Source organism: Giraffa tippelskirchi, chromosome 1, assembly GCF_054371585.1.
Source record: "Giraffa tippelskirchi isolate mGirTip1 chromosome 1, T2T-mGirTip1v1.2.pri, whole genome shotgun sequence".
Classification (NCBI taxonomy): Eukaryota; Metazoa; Chordata; class Mammalia; order Artiodactyla; family Giraffidae; genus Giraffa; species Giraffa tippelskirchi.
The window spans coordinates 139,401,931-139,423,324 of record NC_137275.1 but is presented as its reverse complement, the minus strand read 5'-3'; positions in this window follow the sequence as shown (position 1 = coordinate 139,423,324).

The following is a 21,394-nucleotide window of genomic DNA, read 5'->3' as shown; positions in this document are numbered from 1 at the left end:
TTTCCAGTTGTAGATTTAAGTTAAAGTCTGGTTTATCCTCAGGGCCAAAAACATTAGTTAAGTCTTAGCTTTGAAATGGGGGTGGGGGGATTACAAATAGAGAAAGTAACTGTCACCAGTCTTCAGTTGTCTGTAGTGGGAACTCTTCTTTTTAATTTTATTTTTTAATTAATTTATTTTAATTGGAGGAGAATTATTTTACAATTTGTGATGGCGTTTGCCATATATCAACATGAACTTCACATTGCTGGCTTTGATTTTAATGGTTTGGTCTACTCAAAAATGTGTTTCAGATAAAGTGAAATTAGTGAGACTACCCATCCATAACATCCATAGTTTACTTCACAGAGGAAAGATGCTTTCTGTGACATATTTACATTTTTGTAGTTCAGCAAATTCATGTTTTATTGAAGTCTGTCTTATTATAGAACATTTAATTTTAATAAGCTTTGTCTTTTAAAAAAATAGGCTATGATTATAATATGGAACTCTATGACTTTTTAAAAACTCAAGTTGAATTTTTTTAAAAGAGAAATTATGTGATAAAAATTAGCATTTGACTTTCCATGATTTTCACATTAGGTGATCTAACACTAATTACACCCTATTTTTCCCACTTCCCCTTGCTATCACTATTAATACATTTCTGCCCACTTGATCTTTCAATGTTTTTTTTCCTATAATGCATTGTCTAGGGGAGTATAATAAGTCTAGGTGTTCTTATGAAAAAAATATTGTGTGGTCCAATGCAAAAAGCAGCCATGAAGTCATAAAATCCTGAGTTTACATTCAGCCCAACATTTACATTCCTGGGCAAGAGTATTTCATCTTGTTGGATCTACTTTCTTGTCTTTCAGTTCAGTTCACTTCAGTTCGGTCGCTCAGTCATGTCCTACTCTCTGTGACCCCATGGACTGCAGCACGCCAGGCTCCCTGTCCATCACCAACTCCTGGAGATTGCTCAAACTCATGTCCATTGAGTCAGTGATACCATCCAACCATCTCATTCTTTATCATCCCCTTCTCCTCCTGCCTTCAATCTTTTCCAGCATCAGGGTCTTTTCAAATGAGTCAGTTCTTCACATCATGTGGCCAAAGTATTGGAGTTTCAACTTCAGCATCAGTCCTTCCAATGAATATTCAGAACTGATTTCCTTTATGATGAACTGGTTGGATCTCCTTTCTGTCCAAGGAACTCTCCAGAGTCTTCTCCAACACCACAGTTCAAAAGCATCAATTCTTCAGTGCTCACCTTTCTTTATAGTCCATCTCTCACATGCATACATGACTACTGGAAAAACCATAGCTTTGACTAGATGGACCTTTGTTGGCAAAGTAATGTCTCTGCTTTTTAATATGCTATCTAGGTTGATCATAACTTTGCTTCCAAGGAGCAAGGGTCTTTTGATTTCATGGCTGCAGTCACTATCTGCAGTGATTTTTGGTGCCCCCAAAAATAAAGTTTGTCACTGTTTCTTATCTTTAAAATAGAAATAATAATACTTTAAAATAGAAATTAAATAATATCTTTAAAATAGAAATAATAATAATAATTCAGCTTTTGCTGAGCATTAGGTAAGACAGTGTAAACAAAGGGCCAGATATACTACCTGGTCCAGCCCAATCATTCTGTAAAGTTTCATGTATTGGTCAGCATTCACCAGAGAAACAGCACAAATAGGAGATAGATAGATATAGTTAGAGCTCCAATTATATATTCTTTATTTATTACAAGAATTGTTTCACACTACTATGGAATCTATGAAGTCCTGCGATTTATCATCTGTGAGCTGGAAAACCAGAAGCCAGTAGTATGATTCAGTCCTAAAGGCTGGGAATGAGGGGAGCTGATTGTGTCTCAGTTCTAATCCAAAGACCCAAAAATCAGGGCCAGAAAGGATAATGGTGTAGATTCAATTCCAAGAGCCAAGAACACTGATGTATAAAGGCTAAAAAAGATGGAAGTTCCAGGTCAAGAAAAGATTAAATTCTCCCTTCCTCTACCTTTTCGTTTTATCCAAGCTCTTAAGAGACTGGATGAAGACCTCTTTCTTTGGTACAGGAGATCTATTTTATCCAGTCTACAGTTCAAATGCTTCCAGAAACAGCCTCACAGATGCTCAGAAATAATGTTTTTTCACTATCAGGATATTCCTGAGCCTAGACAAGTTAACTGACCCATAAAACTAACCATATTAATTGTCCCATTTGGTTCATCTCTTCTCCCACATTTGCCTGTCTCATAGGCACAGAGGTTTGCCTCTGTGTGTGTGTGTGTGTGTGTGTGTGTGTGTGTGTTTTGTGGAGGTGGGGATTGTTTTATGTTCTTTGTAGCTTATAATATCGTTAGATTATTTCGAAAAGATGTGTTTACTCAGGACCAAATATGTTTGCAACTGTTCATCAATATTTCAAGGACAGATGAAAATCTTAGTTGGACATAAAGAAGAGTGACTGAAGAAAAGTTAGTAAACAGGAAAAAAAGGATTATATGTAGACCAGGTGTTGTAAACTAAAAATAAAACTAGGCTGGGCTCTGTTAGCTGCGGTGACAACCATCAAACTTGAAAAGCAGTCTGCAATTTAAGAGAGAGTGAAGCCAGAATCCAATATGAGGTTTTAGGATATAGTTTACAAAAGGAATCAAGCAAAGAATTTAGGAGTTAGATCTTTACATGAATCCAGGAGAGAGATTAGTAGCAAGGTGACAGAAAATGATGGAAATGGGTACAATCTGATGCCAGTTTGATAACAAGCCTCATTGCCTTCAAGACTCCTTTTAAAAGACAAAGTTAATGTTCTTTCTTTTATTATGAGCTCATCTACCCTCATAAGTCTTTGAAAGAGAAAGTGATTGAAAGGGCTCTGTCCATTTTAGAAGTCCTCATAGTTTTAAGCCTTGGACAAGAGCAAGATAACCCAGCATTTTCACTATGTGCCTTGTGAACTGCTTAATTCAGTCTGTGCTAGACCTATCAGTGTCTTAAAATTAGGTTAATCCCTGATTTTGTTTCCTATAATTAAAAGGGATTTGCAGAGGGGTCCATGATACCTTTGCCTAGACTGAGGCATAGGCAAGTTTTCTGATATTTTATATTTTTGCATACATGTTAGTTTTGTGCTTTAACCAACAATACAGTGGTGAAAGTAAAGTGGAGTTCTATAATTATTTATATAATCTATAACATAAGAAAAGATTTTTAGCTTGGCATTTATAATATGGGGTGATATTACATATTGAAGAAGAACATAAAATGTAATTTTCAAATTTTATTTGGTTAAAGCTTTGATTCACATTTAAAATGCAGACAAGATCATTGGAACCGCATGTTACAGCCATATTTAGTAACAAACAGTAGTAAAAATATAGCTTATAATTTTGATCATAGTTAGTTAATTCATTAATCTGAGCCTTGTATTAACTATCGATAACATGTGAGAGGCCTTCCATTCTAACAGGATGATGGGTATATATTTTATACCCTATGAATGATTTATTATATCCAAAACTGTATTATCTCTAAATGACTTACTGTGAATCTCAATATTGCCATAGAAGGGTTATGCACATGCTTTCCTGATTGTTTTACATTCCTGCTGGAATGTAACTTTGTTATTCTTTCTATTAAGATATGGGATATTTTTTTCTCATCTCTTGAATATCAGCTTGGGTCTGTTACTTGTTTTAGCCTAGACCAACCAGCCTGACAACTTCTATAAATGCAAGGGATGCTTTCTTGGACAATTCGATACCATCAAAACTTGCCGAAATCAGAAAAGCTGGCTAGGCCGCCTGAAGAATTAGTAGAAATTATAAATGCTTGTTGTTTAATGTTTGAGATGATTTTTTATGTAGAAAATCTTACTGATACAAAGAATAGTTATGTGTCTCCTGAAGGTATGAGTTAATACTTCAAGAATATTAATTACTTTAATTCCAAATGCCTTATACTAAAAAGAGGAATAGAAGGAAACATTTGAGAGTAGTAAGATGAAACAATGTTTCCTGTCACCATACTAAATGATGCTTGGTGAGTAGAAAAATTTAAGGGTCTCTGTGTTATGGGAGTTTATAAGAGAATCATTAGGGAAATTATGAAATGTCCATCAGACCAACAAAGAAAAAATAATATCAAGAAGACTATTGAAATGATCTGTAAGATAAATGTTTTGTTCTCTGTCTTCCTGACTAATAGAAAGATTTTTCCTATGTTTCATGGGCAAATTGATCCTTCTATAGAAGAGAAAGGGAACGAACTCATGAGATGAATATTTTTGTTCTTGTTCAGTTTCAAAGTTGACAAATATTAATTAAAGAGGTAAATTTTTGGTAAGTTTTGGAGGAACTAGTCAAAATGAATAACAGGAGCTTTTTGAGAAGACAGTGTGGTATGATTAAAAGAATAAATAAATAAATCAATGAAAGAGAATAGAGAGCCCAGCAGTAGGTCCACATAAACGTAGTAAACTGATCTTTAACAAAGGAACAAGACAGTTTAATGCAGCAAAGATCATCTTTTTAACAAATAATTCTGGAAAACTGGACAGACACATGCAAACAAAACAAAGCAAGAATAACAACAACAACAAAAAAATCTGTACAGAGAGATAGACTTTAACACCTCTTGCTAAAACTAATTCAAAATGAACCAAGACCTAATTATAAAACAAAAATATAGATCTCCAAGAAGATAAAAAAGAGAAAATCTAGATGACCTTGGGTATGGTGATGACTTTTTAGATATAATAGCAAAGACACATTCCATGGAAGAAATAATTGATAAACTATATTTCATTAAAATTATAAACATCTATTCTGTTAAAAAATGTTTCAAGAGACTGAGAAGATACCACAGACTGTGTGAAAATCTTCCTCAAAGACATATCTGATAAAAGACTATCATCTACAATTATTAATATAAAAGGAAAACATAAAAACTTGTAAAATTTAACAATAAGAAAATGACTAGTGCAGTTGGGGGCTTTTTATAAAATTCCTAGAGGAAAACATAGGCAAAACACTCTCCGACATAAACCACAGCAGGATCTTCTATGACCCACCTCCCAGAATATTGGAAATAAAAGCAAAAATAAACAAATGGGACCTAATTAAAATTAAAAGCTTTTGCACAACAAAGGAAACTATAAGCATAAGCAAGGTGAAAAGACAGCCTTCAGAATGGGAGAAAATAATAGCACATGAAGCAACAGACAGACAATTAATCTCAAAAATATACAAGCAACTCCTGCAGCTCAATTCCAGAAAAATAAATGACCCAATCAAAAAGTGGGCCAAAGAACTAAACCGACACTTCTCCAAAGAAGACATACAGATGGCTAACAAACACATGAAAAGATGCTCAACATCACTCATTATCAGAGAAATGCAAATCAAAACCACAATGAGGTACCATTTCACGCCCATCAGTATGGATGCTATCCAAAAGTCTACAAGCAATAAATGCTGGAGACGGTGTGGAGAAAAGGGAACCCTCTTACACTGTTGGTGGGAATGCAAACTAGCACAGCCACTATGGAGAACAGTGTGGAGATTCCTCAAGAAACTGGAAATAGAACTGCCATATGATCCAGCAATCCCACTGCTGGGCATACACACTGAGGAAACCAGAATTGAAAGATACACGTGTACCCCAATGTTCATCGCAGCACTGGATAGCCAGGACATGGAAGCAGCCTAGATGTCCATCAGCAGAAAAATGGATAAGGAAGCTGTGGTACATATACACAATGCAATATTCAGTTCAGTTCAATCACTCAGTCGTGTCCGACTCTTTGCGACCCCATGAATCGCAGCACGCCAGGCCTCCCTGTCCATCACCAACTCCTGGAGTTTACCCAAACCCATGTCCATCGAGGCGGTGATGTCATCCAACCATCTCATCCTCTGTCATCCCCTTCTCCTCCTGCCCCCAATCCTTCCCAGCATTAAGGTCTTTTCCAATGAGTCAACACTTCGCATGAGGTGGCCAAAGTATTGGAGTTTCAGCTTCAACATCAGTCCTTCCAATGAACACCCAGGACTGATCTCCTTTAGGATGGACTGTTTGGATCTTCTTGCAGTCCAAGGGACTCTCAAGAGTCTTCTCCAACACCACAGTTCAAAAGCATCAATTCTTTGATGCTCAGCTTTCTTCACCATCCAACTCTCACATCCATACATGACTACTGGAAAAACCATAGTCTTGACTAGATGGACCTTTGTTGGCAAAGTAATGTCTCTGCTTTTAAATATGCTATCTAGGTTGGTCATAACATAAAAGAAGACAGCAAAACCATGATGGTTCCCCCTTAATATCAGGAATAACAAGGGTGTCTGTTGCTACTCCTTCAACATTGCACAGGGGGTTCTGATATGGACAACTGGGCATAAAAATGAAATAAAAGACATTCTAATTTGATGATAAGAAATAAAACTATATCTATTTGCAGATGACATGGTATTTTGAAAATCCTAAGTTATGTATAAGTAATTATTAAAACTAACGAGTGAACAAAGTAGATACAAGAACATTAACAAATTTCAGTTGTATTTCTCTACACTAGCAATGAATAATTACAAAAATGAAATTAGAATAACAATTTCATTTACCATTGCACCAAAAGCATTTAAAGAATAAGAATAGGAAATAAATATAACAGAAGTGAAAGACCTGTATGCTGAAAACTAAAAACATTATTGAAAGAAATGATGGAAGTAGTATATAAATGGAATGGCATTGCATATTTATAGATTCAAAGAATACTTGTACTTTTAAATATTAAATTTATTGTCAATTTATTTATTTCTACCCAATACCTATCAAATTATTGCTTGACTTTTGGGAGGATATAGACATGCTTTCCCTAAAATTTATATGGAAATGCAATGGAACTACAGTAGCCAAAAGATCTTGAAAAAAAAAGAACAAATCTGAAATTTGAAGGACTTACATTTCCCAATTTCAAGACTTAATATAAAAGGGCAGTAATCAAAACCATGCAGTACCCACAAAGGGGTAAACATATAGATAGAGATCAACAGAACAGAATAGAGTCCGGAAATAAACTCTTACATTTTTAGTTAAATGGTATTTGGCAAGATTATCTAGATATTCTCTTTCTTGATAGCATTGTTGCTAATGAATATAAGGTTGCTTTTTGGAGTAATAAAAGTATTCTAAACTTAGTGAGAATGATTGCCCAACTATGAATGTACTGAAAACCACCACACTGTACACTTTAAAAGGTGAGTGCTAAGGTATGTGAATTATATCTCAGTAAAACTGTTATAAAATATATAATGGAAGAAAAATATACTATGACAAAAAGAAAATCTAATGTAAAAAAAAACAAAAGAAAAGGCAAACACATGATAAAAGGAGAATGATTAAAATAACAAATAGTTGTGCCAAGCCACACATTATACCTGTGTAGCAAGAATCATAGTCTGAGAAAATAAACTTCAGAGCAATTCAGAATGCAGTAGCATATATAAATATAAAATGTGTGCATCTACATTTATATTATAGACATAGAATATACAAATATGTCAGAGTGTTTAAGAAACTTAAGAAATTGAGAATTCTTTTATTTACAACAATTAAATGAGAGATTCCAACTTAAGCTGAATAAAATTTTTACTGGAGAATATTTCAAATTTGGGGAGAAGCAATATTTGAAGAGTTTGTGGCTGATAATATATCATAATAAAAAATGCATTCACATTCACACTGAAGAAGCAAAATGAGACATGTATTAGGTTGGTAGCGATAGATACACATCTAAACACAAGTAATGCAACTGAACAGAGAAAGTCTAGGGAAAATTAAAAAAAAAACAAACAAACAGACTGAAATGAGTCATGGCCCACAAAGGTAAATGGCTTTTCCGTGGCAATCATGGAGGCTTGAAGAATTCAGAATAATACCTGCAACGTGATGATGGAACATAATTGTCAACTTATATATCTATATTCAATAAAATTACCTTTCACAGACCCACATTTAAAAGAAGAAGAAAACCTAGAGGAAAATAGGCGAATGCACACAGCAAATGGTAGACACATGGGTAATCCAAAATATTTAGATTATATTAAGTAAGAAATGTAACAAAGACTAATTTGAGGAGTATAGCAATAGACTGGAACAAAAATGTGTGTTGACAATTATATTTTAATGAAGATGTCTTTGAATTCAAATTCTAATGATCCTACATGATAAGCATGGGAAAAGAGAGTAGCATAGTGGAAATAAAAAAAAAAAAAAAGGAGATTTGGTGTCAGAAACATACACATTAGTACCCCTGATCTGTCACAAATTAATTTACCTTATCTCTCTTTTACTGCCTTCTGTAGATTTTAAAATGGGTAGGGAGTCAATAGGTTTTAGTAAAAAAGGACCTCAATTTACTTAACTTTTGCATTTCAATAACATTTCAATCTGTTAAGGAAGGAGAACAACCAAAAGAAAGAAACAGCAACACCAACAAAGAAACACAGGTATGGACTTGATTACCAGGGTTCCTGAAGCAAAGCTAGTTCCCAGGAGAATTCCCCTGAGTTCTATTTTTTAGACAGTAAACTGGAAAATCCAAACTGTGGTCAAGAAACTTATAACTGGAACGGCAGGACTAAGTATCAAGGCTTTGGCAAGAGAGAAGAAAAACATCAGTAATAAGATAAAATACTTGGAGTATTGGAGCTCCTCAGCATAAGGACCATAACATGGATAGGAACTAAAAATCCAGCAGAGTATGTTGGGATCCCCTTTTAGGTAGTACTGGCTGTATATTGCAAGGGCTAAGCACAGAGTTTGAGGAACACGTAGACAGCCAGATCTCAGTACCTCTGAAGTGTCAAGATTTGCCTTGTCATCTACCTCCAATCATCCTTTACAAGTAAGTCAACTTAATTATTGCTCAAACATAAGCAAATTCATTTCCTATCCTTCCTGCATTAACCACTAGAACTTCTCACCCTTACCCAAACAAGATTTCTAGTCCTCACTTTTTCTCAAGTCTAGAAGTGAGTAAAAGAATCTTTTAACATGCCTTTCATTTTGCTTTGTTGAAAGGTTTTCATCTGGTGAGATTCTGCTGGTCTAAGTTATACTCAGCTCCTACCCAGAACTTCTTGATTTTTAGGAACTTACCTGATCTTTTGTTTCAAAATGCCAATCCTCGGAATGCAGAGTCTCTATCTAGCCACTTTGTACTTTTGGGGACACTGTATCTAAGGGGACATTGTATTCCTTCAGGAACCTTTCCTGAAATTCCTGCTAAATTTCTGGGTGCTTGCTTCTTCAGTCTAGGGAGGGAAGTTTAAGGAATGAAGAGAGTTGAATAGGAATGAATGAGTGGCATCAGCACAAACTAGCTGCATGAAACAGCACACAAGTAGCAGAGGAAATTTCTTTTATTGGTATAGATACTATATCTCTCAATTAAAGAGCAGACAGGATATAGCGGCTTTTTAAATCTGATAGCTAGACTGCTAATACTTCATTAAGAATGGGCTATTAAACATACTTTCCTTGCAAGTTCCATTAATTTTTCAAGAGGTTAGTTTTTCAAGAGTCTGGTTAGAAAAAATAATGAACAGTTATACAACTCCATCCCAGCAAGAGAAAATTTCTCAAATGGTATTTAGGAATATTATTGGAAGTTAGAATCCAGTGTGAGGTTAAGAGAGAACTTCAGAGAGGAGGTGACAGCCAAGATGAGAAAGCATGTTGAGAACTGATTGCAATTGTCCAGGATGAGAAAGGTGATAGGAAAATCAGGCAAGTCTGTAAGAAAACACATAAGAAAAAAACATATATATATATATATATACATAAAGAGACAAGATAAATGATATTGCATTCAGTTCAGTTCAGTTCAGTCGCTCAGTCATGTCCGACTATTTGCAACCCCATGAATCGCAGCACACCAGGCCTCTCTGTCCATCACCAACTCCCGGACTTTACCCAAACCCATGTCCATCAAGTCAGTGATGCTATCCAACCATCTCATCCTCTGTCATCCCCTTCTCCTCCTGCCCCCAATCCTTCCCAGCATTAGGATCTTTTCCAATGAGTCAACTCTTCGCATGAGGTGGCCAAAGTATTGGAGTTTCAGCTTCAACATCAGTCCTTCCAATGAACGCCCAGGACTGATCTCCTTTAGGTTGGACTGGTTGGATCTCCTTGCAGTCCAAGGGACTCTCAAGAGTCTTCTCCAGCACCACAGTTCAAAAGCATCAATTCTTCAGCGCTCTGCTTTCTTCATCGTCCGACTCTCACATCCATACATGACCAAAGTAGTTAAAAAGGCAACTAAGTAGAATAAGAGATTTGATTAAAGATATAAACCACAGTGAAATAAACAGAAAAGATGATGAAAAATTTAAACATTGTTTATTGTTTTAGGGTTTTTTTTTTCTTTTTTTTGGCCAAGTTTCTTGAACTGCTGACTTTAAAATTAGGGATCTGACCAATTGCTTTATTAAATTGACAGAAATGGTTGTTTGGGATCTGTATTAACACAATCCAAATCTTTTGGACAGTTATGATTCTTCTGCAGTTGAATTTGGGCTGCTGCTGCTAAGTCACTTCAGTTGTGTCCGACTCTGTGCGACCCCATAGACGGCAGCCCACCAGGCTCCCCCGTCCCTGGGATTCTCCAGGCAAGAATACTGGAGTGGGTTGCCATTTCCTTCTCCAGTGCATGAAAGGGAAAAGTGAAAGTGAAGTTGCTCAGTCGCATCCGACTGTTAGCGACCCCATGGACTGTAGCCTACCAGGCTCCTCCGTCCATGGGATTTTCCAGGCAAGAGTACTGGAGTGGGGTGCCATTGCCTTCTCCTAACTGAAACCAAATGCTGCCAGCAAGTTCATTAATCCTGATCCTGTTTATAGATATGTTGTGAGAAATGATTATTTATTATCTTAAGACCCTGTGACTTCTTGATAACTATTATGTAAAAATATAGACAGAGTGCCCATTGGCAAGAACTGTTAATCTTTTCAGTTCACACTTAAAGCATTTGTAAAACCTAAGCACCTTATCTCTCATTGAGAGGAAGTAATGACAAGTTGGTTTAAACCAAGGAAACCCCTGTATAAATTAACAGATGTTTTAGTTGAAAATAGAAGTGTCATCATAACCTTAATTAATAAGTTTACAGTACCTGTTCCAGAATGAGAGAATATGCCAAGTTTTAACCTGGCTATAGTGGAATAAATTGAGGCTTTACAAATTAGACAGAGAATGTAATCTTAGCTTGAACCTTATCTACATCTCACTTTCATCTCATCTTCAGTTTGGATGAAGATGTTCTTCAGCATCTTGAGTAATTATCAGGATAATCAAAGGTGAGAATCATACTCCCATATAAAGTGCAGTCGACTAGTATGCAGTATCTAGCAGTGCTCAATGAAAATATGCCTTTATGCTCTTTCATGGAAAGTAAATCTGAAATATTGAACTTATTCTCTGCAATCTATATTTTCAATCAAGCTATTATTCTACCTACCTGTTAAATCTGTTTGCCACCATCTTGAAGTGTGTTAAGTGCATTTTCTTTAATTAAGGGTCATGTGTGTGTGTGTGTTTAGTGCTTGTGCATACATGCATGCTTGGATTTGTGAAAAGAATGAAATATGTGTTATTTACTGACTTATTAGGTAAACCTCATCTGTGTTGATTTTTGAGGTGTTTCTGTCCATTCTAACTACTGCCAGAAAGAAGGATTTTTACATCTGTTCTCAAGTTAAAATCAGTCATGTGGGGTACACTTTTCATAACTTTTAAGTAAATTGTCTCTAGTAAACCCATCCAATGAGATCCTCATTTTGTTACCTTGGCATAGATTTTGTAACTAGTTTGTTTTTGTAGCCATTCTAGGAGTTCCACTGATGCTTTATTGAGACTTTTCTATAGATCAGGTAGACTTCTGTTATCACCTACATTAAAAAAAAAAAAAAAAAAAACAGGCTAAAAGTACTGTGGCCATACAATATGGCTCAGAACTTTGAGGCCTTTATTATTCTATTATTATTATTTAGAAAAGGCAGATAGTATTATTTTTTAGAAAAGGCGGATTTAGCAAAGGCAGAGGAACCAGAGATCAAATTGCCACCATCTGTTGGATCATCAAAAAAGCAAGAGTTCCAGAAAAACATCTATTTCTGCTTTATTGACTATGCCAAAGCCTTTGACTATGTGGATTACAGCAAACTTAAAATTCTGAAAGAAATGGGAACACCAGACCACCTGACCTGCCTCCTAAGAAATCTGTATGCAGGTCAGGAAGCAACAGTTAGAACGAGACATGGAACAACAGAGTAGTTCCAAATCAGGAAAGGAGTACATTAAAGCTTTATATTGTCACCCTGTTTATTTAACTTATATGCAGAACACATCATGCAAAATGCCAGGCTGAATGAAGTACAAGCTAGAATCAAGATTGCTGAGAGAAATATCAATGACATCAGATATTCAGATGACACCACCCTTATGCCAGAAAGTGGAGAAGAATTAAAGAACCTCTTGATGAAAGTGAAAGAGGATAGTGAAAAAGTTGGCTTAAAACACAATATTCAGAAAGCTAAGATCATGGCTTTCAGTCCCATCACTTCATGGCAAATAGATGGGGAAACAGTGGAAACAGTGAGAGACTTTATTTTGGGGGGCTCCAAAATCACTGCAGATGGTGACTGTGGCCATGAAATTAAAAGACACTTGTTCCTTGGAAGAAAAGCTATGACCAAGCTAGACAGCATGTTAAAAAGCAAAGACATTACTTTGCCAACAAAGATCCATCTAGTCAAAGTTGTGGTTTTTCCAGTAGTCATGTAGAGATGTGAGAGTTGGACTATAAAGAAAGCTGAGCACTGCAGAATTGATGCTTTTGAACTGTGGTGTTGGAGAAGACTCTTGAGAGTCCTTTGGACAGCAAAGAGATCCAGCCAGTCCATCCTAAAGGAAATCATCCCTGAATATTCATTGGAAGGACTGATGCTGTAACTGAAACTTCAATACTTTGGCCACCTGATGCGAAGAACGGACTCACTGAATAAGATCCTGATGCTGAGAAAGATTGAAGGCGGAAGAGAATGGGACAACAGAGGATGAGATGGTTGGATGGCATCACTGACATGATGGACATGAGTTTGAGCAAGCTCTGGGAGTTGGTGATGGACAGAAAAGCCTGGCATGCTGCAGTCCATGGGGCTGCAAAGAGTCGGACGTGACTGAACGACTGAACTGAAACTGATTATCCCCAAATTTATGAAGAAATTGTCAGATTTTATGGACAGTTTCTCCTCTCACGTGACTTTGTTTCTCCTTAAATTTTATAGGAAGATTTTAATTGTTCCCTAGTGGTATTACAGGACTTCCTTTCTTGGAAAATAGAATTTCACAGCTGTTCTCAGCATCTTCTAGACCTTGTAGACATTATTTATGAAGTATGGTCATCATTACCATTTTCTATTCAGGATAGGACTGATTTTGTCTTTTCCCTTGAAGTTAGATACAGTCATTTACTTACTTTGGTCAGAGAAATGTGTGACATGCATTCTGTCAGGACAGAAGCATTTTAAAGCCAGTATATAAATTGCCATCCCCGTCTTTGTGTCGTGGTAATCATCCACATTATAGAGTATATACACCAAGCATGCCTGATGTGTAATATGGGTTAGATGAATCATTATTGTTCTAAGCTATCAAGTTATGGAGACTATTTGTTGCTACATTGTAACCTGGCCTATCCTGTCTAAAACAAGGATGACTGGCTGAAGGTTATACAGCTGTCAATTTCATGGTTGACATGAGTTAATTAAAGTAGAGCATTAAAAAACTCTGCACAGGTACCATATTCTTCTGTACCAGGAAAGGCTTGCTTCTATTGAAATGTGTTCTGGTATGATGCATTTAATCTAAACCAGGTACATTTATACCTTTATAAACAAAAAGACTCTGAGCCTTATCATGGTAGCGGTGCATTCCAGTAATAAACAGGTGCTTCCCCAACATACTCATTTTCCAAACTGAGTTAAAATTTGTTTTATGACATTCCTAGTTGGAATAAAAATCTAGTGAATGAAGATTTTTTTGTTTTACTTACTTTTTAAAATAGCTACTACCCAGTAGGTTGCCTGGCACAGAATAATTCATGAATACTTAATTAATTCAAGTGTGTCATAGTCACTGTAGTTATTGTTCATTGTTCGACAATGCCCTGTCATAACCCATAAGGGGAACTTTGCTCTACTAAACATCATGTTTTACATATTATTAATTCTTCTAAATATCTGGTGTACTTTTTGACATGTTTTTGAATCATATGATATGACTTTTTTCTTATTGGCTAAGAAATTCAGTCCATTTTGAGGTCCCCTTCTAACAACAGATGTATATATTATGTGATTTAATAGATCAGATTTGAATTTTTTATGGTGAACATTTTCCTTTTGCCTAATGTTTATTACCTATTTTAGCTGTGTTTTATTTGTTTTTGTATTATTTTTATAGACTTTAAATATATACCACATATATATCTACCTTTGTATACACAAAACTGTATTTTATTTTTTTAATATCTATGTTTTTTATGGTTTGGAAATTCTTTATAACTATTGCTTATATCACTGTATTTTAAAGCTTTATTCAAACATTTTAAAGCATATAAAAACCTGCATAGTTCAATTGTAAAAGTGTTAGGGTTGTTAGACCATGTCATCTGGCTATAAGGCTTTAAGTAGCAAGGGCAATTTAGTTTCAGTGAAATTGCCCACTGCTTCAAGGCACCTAATTAGAAATTAAAATACTTAGGTGTTTTTTTTTTTAATTTCTCTCAAGCTCCATTTCAAAATATTTTAATCTGAGCTATATTTTTCTGTTTAATATGATTATTGAGCAATGACAGAACTCATGGTCATTCATTGCTCATTCATTACCAGTTTTCATTTATAGTTGAAATGAACATTTTCCCCAATTATATTTTTTAATCATTCCCAATTATCTTTTCTCTTTTATATAAGAGATATTAAGTCTTGAGAAAATTTCTGCAGAGTAATAAAACCTGTTAGATTAGATTAATATGCATGGACTGTTCAACTGTTATTAATTTAGACAGACTTTCATTTTTCCTTTTTTGATTACACAGGACATTGATTTATGGTACAGGAAATAACCAAATTGCACTTTTGAAATTTAAAATTCTGGAGTCTTTCTTACATTATTGGTCTTGAACTTAGCTTTTTTTTTTCCTTTAAATTATAAAATATATGCTCTTTTTTTAATTGAAAGGTTTATATTGTGTAGTGTAGCAAGTATATTAGCTAAATGTTTGCCTGAGATTACTGGATCATTTTTTATGTCATTACTCTGCTATTGAGTCATGATAGAACAGAGCATATCATAAATGCTTTTATACTTTCTTTATTAGCTTCGTTTTAGTATGCTTACAATGCCTATAGTACCACTTTCTTAATTAGTTTTATTGTTTGTGCTGTGGTTAGTCACTCAGTCATGTCTGACTCTTTGCAATCCCATGGACTGTAGCCTGCCAGACTCTTCTGTCCATGGGGATTTTTCAGGCAAGACTACTGGAGTGGGTTGACATGCCCTCTTCTAGGGAATCTTCCCAACCCAGGAATTGAACCCATATCTCCTGCATTGCAGGTGGATTCTTTACTGTCTGAGCCACCAGGGAACCCCAGTTTTATTTATACCTCTTTAATTTGAGTGAGAAAAAAGTTTTTGTTCCAAGGCTAAGAAGAAAATATGTTGGTAAGGCCACTGCTCCATCTCACTCTGATAGATGCCAAGAATATTAATATATATAGTTGATTATGTATCTTTAGGAACCTAAACTCAGAGCTGGTCATCAGTGTCCATTTATGAGTGACCCTAGCCCCATAGTGAATATGAAAGGAAGAAATTTGGCAAATCTTCTGTATGCCTAATTGTAGTATTTCTAGGACGTCTATATGCTGGTACTTTATATTGCCCTGGTGGAGTGTAAACCCTAAGGTTAGTCGAGAGATTATTAGGGAGAACCCAGTAAAAGTGCTTGAATGGAGAGAACACATGGGTTACTGACAGGACAACACCAGGTAGACTAATATTTACCTTTTCTCCCAGGTAGATAACAACAACCTAAAGTCTGCATATAGAAATCTTCTGGGCTTACCCAATCAGAACATTTATTTTTCCTTCCTCAGAGAATCTGACAATCAATCAAAGAGAGCTCTCAGTCTCTTCCAAAATGATGGGGACTGATAGTACATCAGAGGCCACATATACTGGCTCCTACTGTCTCCTATTCCCTTCCCTGGAGGAGGGCATGGCAACTCACTCCACTATTCTTGCCTGGAGAATTCCATGAACAGAGAAGTCTGGGGGCTACAGTCCACAGGATTGCAAAGAGTCGGACACTACCGAGTGACTATCACTTCACTTAACTTCATAACCCTGTCAGATTAATGCCCAAATTACTTAATTGGCGTATGTAAAGAGCTTGACAGTGGCATCCCCAAATTTATCAACCAATGCATATGGAGAGCCTTTGTGGAGCCATTGTCTAATCACTGGGAGAAGCATAAAGACCTGTAGAGGTATATAGACTCTAATTTCCTGAAATGTGCATGTCAGTGGATTGGGACAGAGACAGAAGGTATTCAGCCATAATTGCATAATTAAATAAATAAAATTGTGAGGAGTGCTACAAAGGAAAAATACAGGACGCTATAACAACTAACAAATGAGGAATGGAGGGCAGCAGAGAAATCTTGAGTCAGAATATAAAGCACCGACAAGATGAAGAGGAAAGGTCCTAAGTAAGGAAAAAAAAAAAAAAGCCTGGCAAGTTCAAAGAACTGTGGTGGAACCCTTGTGGGCAATTTCCATTGAAAGAGAATAGAGTGCAAAGCCTAAGATGTTGCTCTTGAATTAGGCAGGTCCCAGATCCTACAAGACTTTAGAGACCATGTTATAGATGTTGATTTTGTCTTAATTCTAATGAAACCTAACATCTGTAGAGATCTTAGATCCCACTCAACATGAATGGCAGGTAAGGCATAAAGGGATACTGGTTCTTACCTATCAGTCCTTGTTGTGGAGATTATAAGTATTCTGAGACTTCTTTATGAATGGTTATTTGAGTCAAAATGATTATTTGAGTAAAAATCATCCAAGGTCAAACTCAAAGTACAAACAAGTCTCTTTAAGAGAGTCTGTAATTCACCATTACATTTGACCCTTATCAGCATAAACATTAGTTTGAGTTCAGTGTATAAAAATCCAATTTTGGATCAGTGTACAAACTGGGGAAAAGTGCTTTCGAAATGTCATCAGCATGCAGTGTCCTGGGTTGCAGGTTTCTCTATTTCTTTGTATCATCAATAAAGCAGTCTAGCTTGTAAAGCTTCCTTTGGCTTTTCAGTGTGTCTTGCTATTGCTCTAATGTGGAAGGGCATAATGGTCACAAATATAAAAAGCTCTTTTACATTAAATTACACAGAATAAATTTCTCTGCTCAGAAGATGATAGCAACTGATTTCTTCAATTTAGTCGCAGAAAATTCTAACATTAAATCTGAAGCTACCGCAGAGTGATCCAACTTTGAAGATTACAGTGATGATAATGGGGCTTCTAGTGAACTAAATTAATGTTTATGGCTTTTTCTTTCCTGATTTCATTGTTAATGCTGCTACTCCTGCTGATGCTTGGTTCTGGTGTGTGTGGTTTTCTTAGTACTGTTGGCATTTGAGATTGGCTTTAAGAACAGAAATAGAATAATGTACTTACAAATGAATAAAATTCCACAAAATCTTATAATTTGATAGGACTGACAGTGATGTTAAGTTGACTACTTACTTGTATATTTGTACCTTTCCCACCTAAGTTTAGTTTTGCTACCATACATAAACATCATCTTAGAATTTCCTTGCATTTGAAAATACTAATCAAAAGTACTTAGATTCTTTAAGAAGACTCTTTATTGCCTTAATTAGTGTACATATTTTATATAATATTAATTTTATTATTCTTACTTTTTTCTGTCAATTTTAATATTATATTTTTAATATTCTGTTCCTTTTTCTTTAGAAGCAAATTCATTATGATTCCCACAAAATTAAAATGTATACCAGATTCTCTTACCTGTCATATTTTATAGGCTATTTTAAAAGATACAATTCTGAATTATTGTCCTTGTCAAAATTTAAATCCTCAGTAAGAAACATTTTTAATGGTTTTGTAATTTTCCACCAAATGGATATCACTTACCTTATTTAAACTGTTACCCAATGGAGATTGAGTCTGATTTTACCCTTGTAAACAATTTACCCAAATATCCTCTTGTAGAGCCGTAAGAAGTGTCAGAGTGACTGGTCCCAGAATATCAAGCTGCCTTGCAGTAGAGTGAACAGAAGAGAAGGCTCCCTCTTCCTCAGTAGGAATGTCTGAATGAACTCAGTTCACTACAGGACCAAATTGTGCCTTCTTCTTAGAAGCTTGAATCTGAATTTAATAAAGATCTGGAATGCTAACTTTAAGAATTCAAGAAAATTCTCCTTATACCTAGAGTTGACCAGTAGATTACCTGATGCCTACGTCCTTCCTGTTTATCCCTACTAAAGTATGTTTCTAAGTTTACACTATGAATTGATGAAGTGTCAAGGGGCTGTGTTCTTCCTTGGGGACACTATCCAACTGGTCCCAAGTGTCTTCCTGGGATGATGCTAATACAATGAACCATGGCCCTTCTATTGCCTGGCTTTCAGAATCTCCTAAGAAAGCCTGTCCCTTAACTTTTACTGTGTGGTATTATGGTAATTGCCTTCATTCACCTCATTGCAGTCCTAGGACATACATTTTTGCAGGCATATCTGATTGCTTCTCTAAAAAAAATTAAATAAATAAAATATGCACTGCATTTTAGAATCCTTGAAATGCCAGGAAATTTGCTAAGGTTTCATAAGTTTTATTTTATTTAATTATTTAATTTGATGAAGGTTCAGTAACCCCATTTTACAAATGAGAGTCTAGACTGAAAATTTAACGACCTAAATATTTTTCCTAGTCACATAAGTAATTAAAATAGAGCTAATATCTGGGTCCAGCTCTGAAAAGGATAAAAGCAAACTTCTTTCTTTTCTGAAACTGGGGAAAGGGGTTGATAAAGACCACATTGAAGGGGTAGGAAACACTGTGCCAGGGCTAAGTAACACATAGGGAAGGATGGGAAGCTCGGCACAAACATTAGAGCTTTAAGATTTTGTTCTTGAAAAGTCCATTTCAGGTCCATTTCAAGTCCATTTTGGACTAGAAAGCTGATAGCTGAGGAGGAGAGGAGGTGAGGCTTATGTTCATCCCACAGTAGGGGAAGTTTTTAACTAGGGCATTGTTTGAGTTGTTTGGAAGCGTGTTTTACTTTCAGAATGAAGGCTTAAAGTGATAAATATAATGTTCCCACTTGGTGAATTAAGAGACTTGGCTAAGGTATTGATATATGAGAGTTACAAACATAAATATAAGGTTAGGTGGTTACCATGCAATTTAAAATAGGAGGCGTATAGGCATGTTGGTGCAAAAATAAAGACCTGAAATTGGCAATGAGGAAACAAGTGACTATTCACATGACATCTGGGTACTGAAATAAAAGGAGGATGCATACATGCTATGCTAAGTCGTTTCACTCATGTCCAACTCCTGGCAACCCTATGGACTATAGCCCACCAGGCTTGCTGTCCGTGGGATTCTCCAGGCAAAAATACTGGAATGGGTTGCCATTTCCTTTTCCAGGGGATCTTCCTGACCTAGGGATTGAACCTGTATCTCCTGTGTCTCCTGCATTGCAGATGGATTCTTTACCACTGAGCCACCAGGGTGGCAGAATTTAAAGACTACCTCCAAGATAGAAACTGAAGCAAAGTCATGACTCAGTCATACCAACAGCTAAGAAAAACTTCCTGTGAAAAGATGGAGGGTGGATAAGTTCTTAACTACAGGATGGAAGGAGCCAGTATTCCAATTAGAAGTAGAAAGACTTAGAGGGAAGAAAAGTCAAATCCAGGGAGGTTATTGAGAGGACAGAAAATACTTTGATGCTAAATCTAAAGAGCACAATTATGAATGAAATTCATAGGTTCTGTAGAACCTATGAGAGTCTCTATAGCTGAGAGTCCCTGCCTAACCTTCTAATATTTTCTCAAAACAGATTTCTAAAGTCACTATCAAACTCAATTCTACAGTAAATCACATTAAAAAGCATCAAGGAAATTTTTTTGATCCTGAATCCAAATATAATCTCCTTGGCTCTGACCAAATCATTATTAACCAAAATGGATTAATCTATAATTTTCATTCATAATTCTGTTACTTATTGAGAGAATTTCCATGCTATGTTACCTATACATAAATTATGTATTTTTCATAATTATAATAGTATTTTTTTTCTATTCAGCTAGTTCCCCAAAAGTAGCTGAATTTCCAAGAATTCACAGTATGAATTGTGTATATTGAGCTGTATATTGAGGGCACTAATTGTTCTTGCTTTTGCTTTGATAAAGAAGTGATGTAACTAGGCAAGAGAAGCTCTGTGGAGTGATGGTATTGGAGGACCATATGTATCTTACTTGCATAGGTTTACTGCAGTCCATGATAGCATTCTTCATTGAGGTTCATTTTAACCAAAAGGGGGTAACCTATAGTAACATTCTATAAAACAAACAAATAAAAAGCAATATTGTTAAAAAAAAAAAAAAAAAGCCAGTTCAAAAGGTAGCAGTGATTGTGCCCAGACTGTTAACAGACTAATACAAAGAGTGATGACCTTGTGGAGTTTGCTGGTGATGAGGTCATAAAATGTGACAAAAAGAGATTGCAGTTTTTATTGTTCCATTGATTTCACCTTTTCCCTTTTCGATATGAAGTTGGATAAAAGACTTTATTTTGTTACTCACTGAGTCTAGGGAGTGTGCAGAGAGAATGATGTTGTCTTCTATTAGGTGCTAACTATGTTTAAAAGTGGTCAAGCAAGTTTATGTTAGGTGAGAACTAAGCTGGGCCTTGTATCTTGCAATAAATCCTGTGTATGTGAAGAAAATTATAATAGTCAATACATTAGAGGATATATAAACATCAAGAGCAGATGGGCTTTCAGAAACCGAAGGTCCTGTTTTCAGGAAATTATCTGGACTATATAAAGAGAGAAGAAAGCAAATACAGAACATTATTAGTGTCATAGAAGTGATTTTTTTTTTTTTTGCTATTTTTTTCTTTTGCATGTTTCCATTTTGTTAAATCTGCTCAGGTTTTCTGATCTTACTCTGTGCTCAGCTCGTGACAGAGACTTGGTATAAAAAATACTAGAATGAAAAGGTAACTAAAGATCATTTCAAGCTTA